The following is an 11,647-nucleotide window of genomic DNA, read 5'->3' as shown; positions in this document are numbered from 1 at the left end:
TGTGATTTTTGACCAAAACAGAAACCACACTGGGGGCAGGGCATTATTCTCAAGGATCCTTAGAACAGGATACTACTGGCCAACCATGAAAAGGGATGCTGTAGAATATGCTAGGAAATGTGATCCTTGTCAAAGACACAGCAATATCCTTCATCAACCACCTGAACTGCTACACCCTATACCATCCTCTTGGCCATTCATGAGATGGGGAATGGATATAGTGGGCAAGCTTCCTAAAGCACCTGGTGGAAAAGTATTTATGCTTGCTATGACTGACTATTTTTCTAAGTGGATAGAAGCTGAAGCCTTCGCCCAAGTCAGAGAAAAGGAAGTCATATCCTTCATCAAAAGAAATATTATAACTAGATTTGGCATTCCCTCTGAAATTGTATGTGATAATGGCTCCCAATTCATTGGAAGCAGAACCACTAACTTTTGTGACAGTTGGGGAATCAAGATGATAACATCAACACCAGTTCATCCACAAGCCAATGGTCAAGCAGAATCATCCAACAAGATCATCATCAACAATCTGAAGAAGAAGCTAGGATCCAAGAAGGGGAAATGGGCAGAAGAGTTACCTTATGTGCTATGGGCTGATAGAACAACTCCCAAGAATGCCACTGGTCAAACACCTTTCTCTTTAGTATTTGGGGCAGAGGCAGTGATCCCAACAGAAATGGTGATCCCAACTGCTAGAACATGTACTCGTGATCCTGAAGAAAATGCTACAATTCTAGCTCAGGATTTGGATACTATTGAGGAAATCAGTGATCTAGCTAGGATAAGGATGGCAAGCTACCAACAAAGAATGGCTGGTGCCTACAACAAAAATGTCAGATTAAGGAAATTTCAAGTCGGAGATATGGTGCTGAGAAAAGCATTTCAAAATACTATCAATCCTGCTGACGGAAAGTTAGCACCAAAATGGGAAGGTCCCTACTTGATTGAAGCTGAAGCAGGAAAGGGGGCATACAGGTTGCTAACCATGGAAGGAAACTTGTTGCCAAGAGCCTGGAATGCTGTTCACTTAAAGAAATATTTCATGTGAACATGATCCTCCGTGCACGTGATCCTTACATTGAAGTATCCTTAAAGGATCCCGGTGATATCAGTGATCCTTACTCTGGTAATATGCTTATCCTAGAAACTATTGCATTTTCTTACTTTTTACCTAAGGATAAGGATCATGTATCCTTCATCCTCTACTCACGAAACATTTGAGTTATGATAAGTTCAGGTATCTTCAGCATATCGTCAAAGATCTTCAAAAGCACCGCAGATCCTTGGGTCCAACCCCAGTTATCCTTGGGATTATCCCCAGTTTCCGCCAGCAGCGCACGACGATCCTGATATAGTTCACGTCTTTGGGACCAGTACCCACTTCCGGGGCTGACAACCTCATCGTACTGGCTATATTTAGGATCCTACGTATAATGGTAGACGTACCATACATCCGTTCCTAAGGTTTCTAACGTTTTCACGTTAGCTAAGGTTTTGACATTTTCATGTCACTAAGTTTGGATAGTCGCCAGAAAGGGCCATACTCCAGTTTACATACGATCCTTTGGGCTTGTCCCCAGTTATCCTTTGGGCTTGTCCCCAGTTATCCTTTGGGCTTGTCCCCAGTGATCCTCCGGGATCATCCTCAGTTATCCTTTGGGCATGCCCCCAGCTACTAATTTATCTCCTACATTGGCTTAGTCCCAAGATATGTTCCATTTTTCAGGTTCTCGAAGTTAAACAAATAAGGATCCTTAATCCTTATCATCCATTAAAGTTTTACTTGTGGTTATCCCGATTAAAGGTTAGGATCCTAACCTGGATCCTCAGGTATGATCCTTAACTATTTTTAATTTCATTATTCATTTGAAAAACCTTTAGACCTTGACAACTGAACCTATGATCCTTAAAATAAACTACCTTGAAAATTTTCGATTATAGGATATTTGATCCAGGATCATATATTATGGTTTGCTTAATTATTGCTATTGGAAACTAAAAAGATAAACAAAGGATAACAACACAGGATAAGCCAGAAAGATTAAGGTTATATTATTAGCAAAAGGATCTTTAACCCTTGCAAAAAGTTGTCAAAATTGCCAACCCACGTTTCTACCAGCAAAACGTGGCCCGTCCACATGGGTTGGCAAAGGGTGTCCATTGTCTATGCGGTCTTAGCAGGTACAGGAAAGTAAAAGCGGCAGGATCACAAAGGCTTCATCCCCCAAACAGAGGATCCCTCCACCTTTTGTAATCCTACCTATTGTTCAAAGGATTCAGGATCCTTAACCCTAAGAAACTATTGTTCAGAGATTACAGACCATAATTGTTTCAAACCATCAACAACCCCAACAAACCACTACCAAACCTAAAAAATTGGGCTCCGGCCTAGTCAACAATATCCATCATCGCCCAATCATGCAGCCTACACCTTCGCTGCTCCGACACCACCAGCATCTCCACCCTGATCCTTTTCAGCATCACCGCCTTCCAGCATGGGGATATCCTCAGCCTCATCCTCGTCCTCCAGGTCCGCCAGCCTTGCCTTCCAACCTTCAACGTCCCACGAGCTTTTGTCAAAGGCAGGATCCTGAGCCTCCTCAGCCATCTGAAGTTGTATCTTGTACATAGCAATTGCCGCGGAGACCTTGGCATCTTGGGTGATCTCCTGCTTCTCGTTATCCATATCGGTCAACCTCTGAGCAGCCTCATCCTTCGTGGCCCGGAGTTCCTTCTCAAGATCTGCTATCTTGAGATCCTTAAGCACGCCCATTTGTTGAAGGTCGGCAATCTGGCCCTCTTGATCCTCAACATGGCCAAGATAGGTCTCGATCTCGGCAAGTTTCTGCAAAGAGGGAAATAAGGTAAGTTCAGAACCGGATGATCCTCAAAGAAACAGGATACACAAACAGGATATTCGAAATGGATGACCAACAGGGCAAGTGATCCTTACCTCATTCACGTAGTCAAGGAATTGCTGACGGAGGAGGGGAAATCCTTGGAGATCTTCAGAGGTTTTCCTCTTTTTTCCCTTGCCCCGGATAGATGCCTTGGGGGCTGAAACTGAAGGACTGGCAGCAGGAGCCTTCTTCCTCGAAGACTTGACGTTGGTGAGATCATCTATCCCAAATTTAGAAGCAGATTTGACAGACCTGGCAGACTTTCCAGCACCTACACAATCAAAAAACAAGATAAGTTGCTTTATTAATCAAACAATCCTACATATAATTTATTTTCTATGAGGATACTTACTTGACATAGTGGCAGATGCAGAGGATACTTCTTGAGAATCTTGGACGGTGACTTGGAAACTTCTAACTTCAGGATTAAGCTTTTTAAAAGCTAGGACTCTCTCTTTTGCAGCAGGGCTTAATTTCAGATGAGCAATGGATATAGCTGCACAAGAAATAAAAAGAGATATTAGTGATCCTCATTATATGAGACAGGGCTGATAGTGATCCTTAGAGGATCCTCTATCCTACCATGAGTGGCCCATTCCTTGGGTAGATCCCTCCCATCCGGGATGGAATCCCTCCTAACAAAGAAAAAGCGACGCTTCCAGTTTGTATCATTCTTAGTGACCTTGAGGACAGGATGATCCTCCCCGGCTTTCCGTTTCAACAAATACCGGTGAGAACCAAATGTGGTGAGATCATACAAATCGGCCAACTCCGCCATTCCCAGATCAATCCCTTCCTGCTCAATGATCCTCTCGAAGGTATACAGAACCCTCCAGATCATCGGCATAGCTTGGATGTAAGAAATGCCGGTTAAGGAAAAGAAAGACTGGGTAAAGTCTGGAAAAGGATATGAAAACCCTATCGTGAACGGAGTAGCAGGGAAAGCCACCCAAACATCTGAAACAAAGTCGCTCAAAGCTGTAGGAACAAAGGATTTGAAAACAGTATTCGCTGGAAAGCAATGACGAATTCTGTCTACGTGAGCGTTAGTAAAGCAACATCGCTCCGTAGGGGAATCCTTGATAATCCCCTGGCCTTTTAGGGGACTATCCTTCTTGGAATCCTTGTGTGGGGAATTCCGGAGCAACATATTTGTGACGGAACAGAAACAGAGACGGAGCAGAAAAAACAGAGCAAAGAGTAGGAAGAAAGGAAAGAGAGAAGAAGAGGATACCTGATCAGTCTTCGGTAGCGATTATAAAGGGAAGATATCTCGAATTTAAATGCAGAGTGATCCTAACCCTATCTCCTATTTATAATCATGATTTGCAGGGATTGTCACATCTATGACGTAATGATCGCAACGGCTAGTTCAATATTAACGGCTAGTTATTCGGAGTTGCCCGTTGGAGATAAGATCAAAACAAAATATAACTCGTCAATTTACAATAAACTCCTTATATTTTGGGGGCAATTGTTAGGGCTGGATTTTTATTATAGGTGATCCTTACACGTGATCCTAACCAGTGATCCTTGTTTCTTTGGCAGGCAGTGATCCTCAGCAGGACTTCAGGATCAGGATCATGGGACATTATAGGATCCTCATACTAACGATCATCTTCGCTTAATGCAATGTTATTTTTGCAGGAATATCTAGCAGGATACGCTCTAAGCATCATGATCAAGGGACGCGTCTTCACAATTATGGCAAGAGCTTAATCGGAGATAGACGTTGCACAGGATATGGAAACATGGCTTGATTTATGGGCGGCAATTTAGGCTAGATTGTCTTTTATTTCCAAAGGGGTAATGAGCTGATAATTAGTCCTTTTACCTAAAATAGGTCACCTACACTTGTATAAATACCACTCTCCATCATTTGGAAGGGGACACGACATACAACGCAACTCTCACACACTTAGACACCCGAAACAATAGTGATCCTTGTACTCAGCTCATTATCATCCAAAGTTGTAACTATTTTGTTCTTATATTGAAGTTTGGTGATCGGTAGTTGCCATCACCCGAGGTTTTTTATGCCGGAGATCATATATTGATCAAGGGCTTTTTCCTCGTATAAATCATTGTGTCTTTGCATCTTTATCACAGAAGTGATCCTTTACTTTCATAATTAACCAAGCATCATACCCCGTTTACATAAAGTTTGGTTATATTATCCTTGTGTGATTTTTGACCAAAACAGTTGCAGATGCCTTAAGTCGTAAGTACCATGAGAAACAGAAACGAGTCCGTGCTCTGAGGTTAAATCTACAAGTAGATTTAATAGCACAAATAAAAGAAGTTCAGAAAACAGCAATCAAAGATGATGCTGAAGGAATGAAAGGTTACCTAAAAGAACTAGAACAAGGAAATGATGGAATTTGGAAATTCCATAAGAAACGAATTTGGGTACCTAAGCAAGGAGAGTTAAGAAATAAGATTTTAGAAGAAGCTCATAAATCTAGGTATACCATGCACCCAGGAAACAATAAAATGTACCAAGATTTAAGGAATAATTTCTGGTGGATAGGAATGAAAAAGGATATAGCCGAATACGTATCCAAGTGCTTAACTTGTTCACAAGTTAAAGCTGAACATCAGAAACCTTCAGGACTACTACAACAGTTAGAAATGCCTGTATGGAAATGGGAACTCATAACAATGGATTTTGTTACCAAGTTACCCAGAACCAGAAAAGGTAATGATGCTATTTGGCTAATTGTCGATCGATTAACCAAGTCAGCTCATTTCCTACCAATGAAAGAAACCTTTAGCATGGAAAGGTTAGCACAACTGTATGTGGACGAAGTAGTATCCCTACATGGAGTCCCGCTCTCCATTGTATCGGATAGAGATAGTCGTTTTACATCTCATTTCTGGACAAGTTTTCAGAGAGCAATGGGAACTCGACTAAATCTAAGTACTGCTTATCATCCACAAACAGACGGACAAAGTGAAAGGACAATACAAACTCTAGAAGACATGCTCCGAGCATATGTAATTGACTTTGGTGGTAATTGGGATAGCCATTTGCCATTAATTGAATTCTCCTATAACAATAGTTATCATTCAAGCATCGAAGCTGCACCATTCGAAGCACTGTATGGACGCAAGTGCAGAACCCCAGTATGTTGGACAGAAATAGGAGAAAGTCAATTATCAGGTCCTGAAATTGTACAAGAAACTACTGACAAGATAACTCAGATCAAGGAAAGACTGAAAACAGCTCGAGATCGTCAGAAGAACTATGCGGACAATCGTCGCAAGCCTTTAGAATTCCAAGTAGGAGATAAAGTACTTTTAAAAGTTTCTCCTTGGAAAGGAGTAGTACGATTCGGTAAGAAAGGAAAGCTGAGTCCCAGATACGTAGGACCATTTCCAATAAGCCAATGAATAGGACCAGTTGCTTATCGTTTACAACTACCAGAAGAATTAGCTGGAGTACATGATGTATTTCATGTATCCAATCTCAAGAAATGTCTATCAGATGAGTCCCTGGTAGTACCTCTTCAAGAAGTAGAGGTGAACGAAAAGTTGAAGTTTATAGAGAAACCACTACAGATCGAAGATAGAAAAGTCAAGTTTCTCAAGCACAAAAGACTGGTGTTGGTCAAAGTCAAATGGAATTCAAGAAGAGGACCAGAATACACTTGGGAACTGGAATCAGAAATGAAGCGCAAATATCCTCATTTATTCCAATAAATCTCGAGGACGAGATTTTTCTTAAGGTGGGGAGGATGTAACAACTGTCACTAAAATCCATAATTAGGATGGTAATTAGGTAATAAGGAAACCCTAATTGAGAAACCCAAGTGATCCCGCATAAACCCTAAAATTTTCGTAACAATCGGAAGTAGGATCAGGGCCCCTAAAACTCAGGGGGGGTTAAACCCTAGTGACGTTTATCCTCTAAACTTGCTGGAGAAGTAAAATTTCGTTTGATTAACAACTCATCCAAGCTACTGGGACACGAACCTACCCTACCCTAAATTGTTACCCGTCGCGCCACGCGACAGGACCAGGTTTCCCTTTCGCGACACGCGAGGGAACACATTTTTCAGATATAAATAGGGGGCAGTGGCACTTGAATTTTGGTGTTACTTCGACGTCCAAACTCACCTTATGCACTGAGTTATAGTCGAAACAGATTCACAACACACACGATTATCGAAACGCTGCCACAATTAGGGTAATAACTCGATCGCTATTACGATTCAACGTCCGATCGATTATAACTATCCAACGATAGTCCAGGTGCTGCTCAATTGAGCTTGTACTTTGATTATTCGTCGTGATTTCGACTTGAATATTAGAGTGCTGTTCGAATTCGGACTATGCTCTGTTATTCGTTGTCAATCCGATTGAATTATCGAGTATTGCACTGATTAATCGTTGTGAAGGTTTAATCTCGTGAATTGACGTAATTGCTGTATTAGTTACTAACCTGCCTGTGTGTGCATTGTGTTAAATTAGGTTTAATCAAGGCTAATCAGTAGGCTTATCTATTTGCTCGTTAATCTGAAAAGTGAGTCATTCTTCTTTTTAAACTGTTTTCTCACAGTTTGTGAGTAAGTATTACAATACCTCAAATTATTTTCAAGGTTATAATTACAGGGATTAAGTCTTTGTAATCACCAAATTACAGCTGGTATGTGGGGTATTGTGCACATTACTATTTTTTATCACTCTAGGTGAGTGAGTATCACTCTATGTGAGTGAACCGTCACTATTGGGGCGACGGGACCCAATAGTGGTATGACCACAGTCACAGATCCGGTCGAGTGACAAATACCCATTCTTGATAATTGGTTGAGAGAAACATTGTAATCGCTCTTAATACTGTAAATTAATAACTAACGGGTCGTTTTAGAAAACAGAATGATTCACTCGGTATTTTCCCCGCTGACAAAACCTTTTTCAAACATGTTTCAGGTGATCTGTGTGATCCAGGAAAAGTGCAGTAAAGCACTACAAGCTCAGAGAAGTGGCTCAGTGTGAATAAATAAATAAAACATGTTTTGGCAAATAATGATTTCTGTGTGAAATCAACTGATTGTAATTATGGGAATTTATCCCTAAAACTTTGTATAATATATTAAACGAGCAATTTTTACGGTGAAAAGATCCTGTAATAAAAGACTTCCGCTGCCGCATAAATTAAATACCACAGGTGTCACCGGGAACTGCCTCACGGCCCCCGACTCCGTCCAGGGTGGGTCGGGGAGCCGTGACACCCCTAACCTCTACGATGGGCATGTACTAGATCTTCACGGTTTGAACTCCCATTGCACTACAAATTCAACCCTTCATTGCTATGAATTTTACGAAACTGTCAAACTCTTCCTTAATATGCACTCGTTGCATATTAATCACAAACAAGACAACAACCACCTGTTGCATTGCCTTCGAGTTTCTAAACGAATACCTCAACCCCTTTTTGTTTCGTTTCTTCTGTGCTACACTCCAGTGGCGGAACTAGCCCATTAAATCAGGGGTATCCCAATTTTTTTTTATCGTGCAATCATACAATATAAAAAAACGACAATAAATAAATAAAACAAAACAAATACCTAACTAATTGGGCCACAATTCCAATCATATTATTAACAGTGCCAGAACCAGAAATTTTTAACCGGAGGATCAATAAATATATATATATATATATATATATATATATATATATATATATATATATATATATATATATATATATATATATATGTGTGTGTGTGTGTGTGTGTGTGTGTGTGTATGTATGTGTGTGTGTGTATAGTTAACTATTTATGTAAGTCTACTAAATAAAATAAAAGAATAAATAAAATAAAAACTAGTTATATTTTTTAAACTAAATTTATTAAACTCACAACTAAAAATAAATAATAAGTAAAAACGTTAGTAAATAAAAGAGCTATTTAAACTATTATTAAATTATATATAGCTAATTATTTATGTAGGACTACTAAATTAAATAAAATTATATATAATTAATTATTTATGTAAGCCTACTAAATTAAATTAAATAAAATAAAAGCTGGTTGTAATTTGTAAGCTAAATTAATAAATTAATTAAACTAACAACGAAAAATAAATAATAAGTAATAACCTTAGTAAATGAAACACTATTTAAATTTAAACTATTATTAAATTTGACAAGAAATGTCAGTACGTCATTGACTATAGTAGCTTCTCTCTCTTATTGGACATGGCTAATTACAAAAGTACCCCTCACTTACTAATATACTTACCATCTTACCAATTATCTTCCTCACCTCACATCACTTGCTTACCCTGCAACTCCGGCAAAGATAGAATGAAATTCTGATGAACCCAATTTGGGTTGTTTAGGGGTATTCTTGTATTGTTTTTGGGTTGGTTAGGGGTATCCTTGTATTATTTTTAGGGTATCTTGATATTAAATCGAAAAAAATAAAGAAAAATATACTACGAATACGCACTTGAGCCGTAGCCCGTGCTACGGCTACTAAAGCTTTGGGTCCGCCCCTGCTACACTCGTTGGTTTTTCTGCCCAGATGTCGATATGATTTCCCTCCTTAGCTGGAGTATTTGACAAATGACCGACTTCGGCGGGATAAAACTCTTGTTAGGTGTTTCAAGTGCAACGAGCTCGAGTATTTTTTTGAACGAAAGTCCAAAGTGGGAGAAAAATGAAGACAATGACAATTTGAATCAAGAAAAACATGGTGACCCAACTTTTTTTTGAAGATCGGTGTGAACTTCAACGATTAAGGGGTTGATTGGAAAAAAAACATATAGATCGTGTGGCATGTATATATATAAGACCATGTGTTATGGCTAATAGTAGAAATAAAATTGAAAAGCACGCTACATAGCCGCTCATAGGCGGAAGTGTGATCACACTCCCTATCATCTGAAGGGTGTTATGGTTAGTGAAACATGAAAGGTAAGTTGTTTGTTTTAACCTTTCATTGCATTTTGTTAAATACTTTTAAACAATTGTTTAACATATGAGATGTCAATCCAAATACGTGTCAAAACCGCTTGCGATACCAAAATTATTATTTTAACACAACTTTATTTTCATTAAAATTTATATCGAAATATTAAGAAAAAAGTCGCCCAGATGATTTGATTTCATTGGCTCATTATCTATACTATATAATAAAAGAAACCAATATGGGGACACATGTCATTCATTGGAGCCATCTATTTTTTTAGTTTTCTCACCTTTATCTCCTACCTAATTATAGATATTTAATATTTAATATTAATTAAAAGATAATTATAAAATTAAATTTAATATAAATTTAAACAATTCGTATAAGAGATAATATAATCTCTTGAAATATTTATTAGATTTCAAAATTATTTATCTTGAAATTAACAAAATACGTACACTAAATATAAATTAATATAAATGTAACTTTTTTCATTATTTATATATAAGAGTAAGTTATAATTTTGGCCCCTGTGATTATATCACTTTTACCCTTTTAGCCTAAAAAGAAATTTTTTAACATTTGAGCTCCTAACTTTTTTTTTTCTAACACTTTTGGCTCCCAACGTCTTTTTTTCTAACCCTTTTGTCCCCTAAAAGTAAATGGATGGGGTTAGTGTTTGGGGTCAAAAGAGTTAGAAAAAAAAACGTTGCGGCTCAGATGTTAAAAGATTCTCTTTTAGGCTAAAAGAGTAAAAGTAATATAATCATAGGGGCCAAAATTGTAATTTACTCAATATATAAAATTAGATTTACTCAACCCGTACAATACATGAAGTTCTTAAAAATATAACATTTTTATTATTTAATATATAAAATTACATTTATTCAACCCATGTAATAAACGAGATTTTTGAAGATATATTGTTTTATTATTCGGTATATAAAATTACATTTTTTCAACCCGTGTAATAAACGAGGTTTTTAAAGATATTTTTTTTTATTATTTGATATATAAAATTATATTTATTTAACCCGTGTATTACACGGGGTTCTAACCTAGTTTAAAAATAAAAAGAACCATGCTTCATAACCCTTCTCGTCCGTTGCACCGCTATCTCACCTTCACGATCACCCCATGCGATACCATCATGCACGATCCTGTTGCCTACTTAGCAGTTCTGGCCCTCACGACGATGTACCGCGACTGATGGTCAAAGTAGATCACATGTCATATGCCTTCCAAATAGGGGCGCAAACTAGCCTAGCTATTCGCGAGGTACTTGAGCTCGTCTTGGAAAATCTCGAATGAGTCAAGCTTAAATGAGCTCGAGCCCAAGCCCAAGACTGCCCAAGCCTATAAACAAGCGCGTCTAGTTATCGAGCTTGAGCCGGCTCGCGAGCCTAAACTGGCTCACTATTTATATAATGTTTAATGTTTAATTAATATATTAAATATCTAAATAATACTTATTATTTATAAATTATGAAAAATAACTAAATTATATGTAAAATAATAATTATAATTAATTAATTAATTAACTAGGATTGCGACCCGCCGCAATGCGGCGGGGATTCTTTAGTTATAACTAAGTCAATATAGGACCCGCACGTTATGTTAAACCTGTCAAACAGGGAAAAAATAGACGATGTAAAAACGTTCACCCACACACGCACGTTGCGTCGTGTTAACTCGCCAAATTTAGAACGAAACGTAAAAACCTTAAACCAAAGACGCACGTTGCGATTTGTTAAGCCACAAAAGTTAGAACCAAGCATAAAGAGAAAAATTTGCGGAAAATAAAAACTATAAAGGACCAAAGTTGAA

The sequence above is a fragment of the Helianthus annuus genome, chromosome 15, assembly GCF_002127325.2.
Source record: "Helianthus annuus cultivar XRQ/B chromosome 15, HanXRQr2.0-SUNRISE, whole genome shotgun sequence".
NCBI lineage: Eukaryota > Viridiplantae > Streptophyta > Magnoliopsida > Asterales > Asteraceae > Helianthus > Helianthus annuus.
The sequence above is the reverse complement of the archived record's forward strand: the minus strand, read 5'-3'. Positions refer to the sequence as shown.